Here is a 5,537-nt window from a genome sequence, read left to right as displayed (position 1 = left end):
CCCCGTCAGAGGGGGGGTAATGTTACCATACAGCGCGGCACGGGGTCCCGCGGTCGGCGCGCGTCGCTCCGGGGTCTGCTCCGGCGGCCTGGAGCCCTGTGTCGAGGTCATCCCAGCAGCTTGGGGCGGCCGGTGGGCGGCAGTGTGGGCGTGTCCGCCCGTAGGGTGCCGCCCGCACTCCTCCATTCTTCTTATACAGCAGGGGGTGGAGTGGCCTCCTCCCACTCTCCGCCCCTGGGCGGAGCCATGTGGTTAAAAGACTGGCAGTGAGTTGAGCTCATTGCCAGTTATTGGTTCTGCATGCACCTAGCCAGTCTGTCTGCGGTTATCCTCAGCCAGTCCCTAGTTGCCGGTCAGCTCCTTCTGGTTCCCTATAGCTCTGTTTGTTCTTGTCAGTTCGTTTAGCCTCTAGTCTCGTCTGTCCAGTCAGCACTAGTTGCTATCCAGCATCCTTCCAGTTTGCCCGTGAGCTCCATCTCCAGCCTTGTACGTTTTGTTGGTCTGATCCATCTGCCTCCCCTGTCGGCACTCTGTTCCCCCCATTAGGTAGCTTTCTTCTTGTCAGCCGCCAGGTCCCTAGCCAGGGCAGGGACCGCCGTCCAGTTGTCCGCCTGGGGTTAGCCAGGGCCGAGGCAAGTAGGCAGGGACAGTGGGGTGCGGGAAGATCAGGGCAGAGGTGCTTGGGGGGCAGAGTGCCGTAACAGCTGGTGGTGGTGAGGCTGGTAGTGGTGGCTCCCCGGCTGATCTTGGTGTGACACAGGTTGCACACCATTGTTCGTCGGTCGTCCGCGCTCTCACTAAAAACCATCTACACCTTTGAACACCTAGCCCTCGGCACAGAGGCTTGCCGCGAGGGGTAGCTTTGGGAAACAGTTGGGTGATTCTTCGCTCTGGCCCTGCCTCTACCCCTGGCCACTCCACTGCCTCTTCTAACCTGTCCTGCTGCTGCACTTGCCTCCCCCTTTGAAGACCTGTCCTCAGTAGGTTTAGCAAATCAAGTGGGGTCAGTCACCTCATCGTTCAGCGGCTCTTCCTCCGAATCCTCTGTGCGCTCCTCCCTCAGACTTACTGCCCTTACTACTACCTCACTGACAGACAACTGTGTCTCATCATCCTCATCCACAAAAAGCTCTTGAGACAGCTCTTGAGACTCCTACGGCGGCCGAGGAAGGTAATAAGGGCTGGGGCTCCCCTGCGCTGCACAGCCCCAGCCTGAGTGACAGGACCAGCGATGTGGGCACCGCAGACCCGTGAGCCGCTGGTCCAGACACCGCTGGTCCTGACACCTTCCTGTTCATATTGAGAAGCACTATGGAATACCAGTTCTCAATACACCTCGAATCTTTACCCTTTGACAGAAGGATCAGAGCTGACCTCCTCATTGACCTAGGCAGAGTGCCCGAAGAAAGACACTCATTTAATACCTCCGTCAAGAGGGGACTCAAGAGGTCCTTGAAGGTCTTATAGTACTCAGATGTTAACCCTGCATGTACTTTTTTGAGCCGGAGCCCATCAATTACTAGTTTAACTTCCTCTTCTCAGATCTCTTCTGTCAAACCATCAAGAGAGGTGTCTACCCCCGACTCAGGGACAGTTTCAGCCAGGAAAGCCACCATCCTATCTGAATCTACATCCCTGTTTCCCAAGAGTTTCGAGAAGTAGGATCTGATGACCTCCAGAATCCCTTGCAACACATAAATCTTATGCGGCGGTAATGCTGGCAACGTTAATTGATGCCAGCGAAAGCAGAGTGGGTGCCACCATCATGAGTGATTAAATTAGATGGATTTCTTCCTCTCAGTCCCTTCCTCAGGGTAAGAAGAAAGCCGCTTGCTCTGTTTTTTAGACACAGCTGTGTGCATAGCAAGTGGTCCCCCGACCCCGTCCGTCCTTGTCTCCTGGCTCTAGAATAGCCCCCTCCCTGGAAAGATCTATGCCTCCACGAGGAGACAAATCTCTCACAAATTTGAACCCCATTCTTTTGAAAATCGTGGCATGTCCTATCTTTGGGCATTCCCTTGTTTTCAATGGGGCTGGAAAACACATCACATGCAAGTTCAATGCAAGGTTTCCCATTGAAAACAATGGAAAACACTTGCCGATCCTCCAAAGCAGCTGAAAGCTGTGCCGGGGGATTGCTACTTTACTAAAGTGATGGGAGTTGCATCTGCGGGAGACATCGCACGTGCACAAGTGTGATATCTGGATGAATTTCACAGCCCGATATTACGCATGGCCATGTGTAACTAGCCTTAGAGACTGCCTGGCCCTTTAGCAGCCTGGCAGATCACAGCTTCTCCCTCGGCAGAAGATCTCTTTTTCTGCAATCTCACAATCACTAATGTTCTTTGCCAGACTGGAGGACAGCTCTTTTACAGACTTTCCCCATTGTCTGTCACTCCACTTTCCCAATGCCATGACAAGGAGCATGGTTTCTGAAGGACAGATGTAAAAAATAAGGAGTCATTTGCAGTCATTCTCCACTAAAGAGATTATTAGCAAAGGACCTTTGGGGAGGCTGTTCAGTAATGAAGCCAGAATAATCTGTTATATTGGTAAGCAGCCTTGGGGATGGTACTCATGATTACACACCGTCAAAACTTGAGGATTCGGATACAGCCTGATGGTCTATAGGCTCTCTCTCTCATAGACTGGCAGAGTTGGAAGGGACCTCCAGGGTCATCGGGTCCTCCGGGGTCATCGCGTCCAACCCCCTGCTCAGTGCAGGATTACTAAATCATCCCAGACAGATGTTTGTCCAGCCTCTGAAGACTTCCATTGAAGGAGAACTCCCCACCTTCCAAGGCAACCTGTTCCACTCATTGATGCCCCTCACTGTCTAATATTTAATATGTGTCTCCTCCCTTTCAGTTTCATCCCATTGCTTCTAGTCTTTCCTTGTGCAGATGAGAATAGGGCTGATCCCTCTGCATTGTGACAGCCCTTCAGATATTTGTAGACAGCTATTAAGTCTTCTCTCAGCCTTCTCTTCTGCAGGCTAAACATTCCCAGATCCTTTAACTGTTCCTCATAGGACATGATTTGTGGACCATTCACCATCTTGGTAACTTTTCTCCGAACTTGCTCCAGTTTGTCGATGTCTTTTTTTAAATGGGGTGCCCAGAACTGGACCCAGTATTCCAGATGAGGTCTGACTAAGGAAGAGTAGAGGGGATAATGACCTCACGTGATCTAGACTCTCTGCTTCGCTTAATACATCCCAAAATTGTGTTTGCATTTTTGGCTGCTGCATCACATTATTGACTCATGTTCAGTCTATGATCTATTAGTATACCCAAGTCTTTTTCACATGTGCTGCTGCTTAGCCCAATTCCTCCCATTCTGTATGTGCTTTCTTCATTCTTCTTGCCCCGATGTAGGACTTTGCATTTCTGCTTGTTAAATACCATTCTGTTAGTCGCTGACCACTGTGCAAGCTTTTCTAGATCTTTTTGAATCCTCTCTCTCTTCCCTAGTGTTAGCTATCCCTCCTAGATTTGTGTCGTCTGCAAATTTGATCAGTTTCCCATCAATTCCCTCCTACAGATCATTTACAAAATTGTTGACCAACACTTGGCCTAGGACAGAGCCTTGTGGTCCCCACTTGATACATTCTTCCACTTGGATGTGCAACCATTTATGACCACTCTTTGAGTACGATCACACACACAGAATCACAGAGTTGGAATGGTCCTCCAGGGTCATCTTGTTCAGTGCAGAATTTACTAAATCATCCCAGACAGATATTTGTCCAGCCTTTGTTTGAACACTTCCATGTTCTTGTGGTCCCCACTTGATACATTCTTCCACTTGATGTGCAGCCATTTATGACCACTCTTTGAGTACGATCACTCAGCCAGTTCTGAATCCACCAAACTGTTGCCTTGTCAATCCCAGATTTGTCATTTCATCAATAAGTATGGTATGAGATACTTTGTCAAATGCTTTACTAAAGCCAAGATATACTATATCCACCGCATTTCCCTAATCAATACAGTTAGTTGGTGATTCTGTCATAAAAGGAAATTAGATCAGTCTGACATAACTTGTTTGTTACAAACCCATGCTGGCTCTGGTTAATTACTCCATTTTTATCCAAGTACTTGCATACATGCCGTTTAATTTGGTCAAAAATCTTTCCCGGTATAGTAGTCAGCCTCACGGGCCTGTAATTTTCTACATTGACCTTCTTCCCAAAAATTACAGAACCTCGGTTACATAGTAATCAGTTGATGGAAACAATAGGGGTGAGGGTCCTGCTCCAACGAGCTTACATACTACAAGTAATGGGGGGATACAGAAGGTAAAGGTGCTGGAGGTGTGCATAGTATGGCGAGGTGGAGATGTGCACGGTATGGTGGGGTGGAGATGTGCACGGTATGGGGGGGGTGGAGATGTGCACGGTATGGGGGGCTGGAGAGTGAGGGATGCTATACACATAGACAATGGTCAGACATTTAGCCGTGTGACGGCAGAATCGGTATGACTGCAAGGGCAGGGATTGCAGTCAGTAGGTTAGGGAGCATGTTATCAGGCAGCGTACAGAGGGGTTTGTTTAGGGAATGCAGTATGCCTCCCTAAAGTTTTGTGAATCCTGGATTGCCCTGATAGCATTTGGTAGTGCGTTCCAGAGGACTGGTGCTGCTCTGGAGAAGTCTTGAAGGCCGGAATGAGAAATTCGAATTAGAGGGGCACGCGGTCTAGTTTCGTTTGCCGAGCAGAGAGCCTGGGCTGGGTGATGGATTGAGATGAGGGAGGCAATATAGGGGGGGCGCTGCACTGTGGAGGGCTTTGTGGATTAAGGTAGTAAGTTTGAATTGAATTCTGTATTTAACGGGCAGCCAGTGCAGTGACCGGCACAGGGCAGAGGCATCTGAGTAGCGGCCGGACAGGAAGATGAGCCTGGCTGCCGCATTCAGGATGGATTGGAGGGGGTAGAGTCTGGTGCGGGGGCCGATCAGCAAAGAGTTGCAATAATCGAGCAGAGAGTGGATGAGGGCAACAATAAGCGTTTTTAGCGTGTCTGCGGTGAGGAAAGAGCGGATTCTTGCGATATTCTTGAGGTACAGCTGATATGTTCGGGCAAGAGATTGGATGAAGGGGATAAAGGAGAGATCGGAGTCAAATATGACCCCAAGGCAGCGGGCGTGCTGGGAGCTATGGTGGCGCCACACACTGAGATGGAGATGTCAGGATAAGGTCGGTTAGTGGAGGGTGGAAATACCAGTAGGTCAGTTTTAGAGAGGTTTAGTTTTGGGTAGAGAGAGGACATAGTGTTAGAGACAGCGGACAGACAATCAGTGATGTTTTGGAAGAAAGGTGCAGAGATGTCACGGGAAGAGGTATATAGTTGGGTGTTGTCAGCGTAGAGGTGGTATTGGATGTCAAAACTCCTGATGGTCTGTCCAATAAGGGCTGTGTAGATGAATAAAAGGAGGGGGCTGAGGACCGAGCCCTGGGGGACCCCAACAGCAAGGGGAAGAGGAGGGGAGGTAGAGCCAGCAAAGGAGACGTTGAAGGAGCAGTCAGATAGGTAG

Source organism: Eleutherodactylus coqui, chromosome 13, assembly GCF_035609145.1.
Source record: "Eleutherodactylus coqui strain aEleCoq1 chromosome 13, aEleCoq1.hap1, whole genome shotgun sequence".
In the NCBI taxonomy this organism is placed as follows: Eukaryota; Metazoa; Chordata; class Amphibia; order Anura; family Eleutherodactylidae; genus Eleutherodactylus; species Eleutherodactylus coqui.
Note: the sequence above shows the minus strand (reverse complement) of the source record.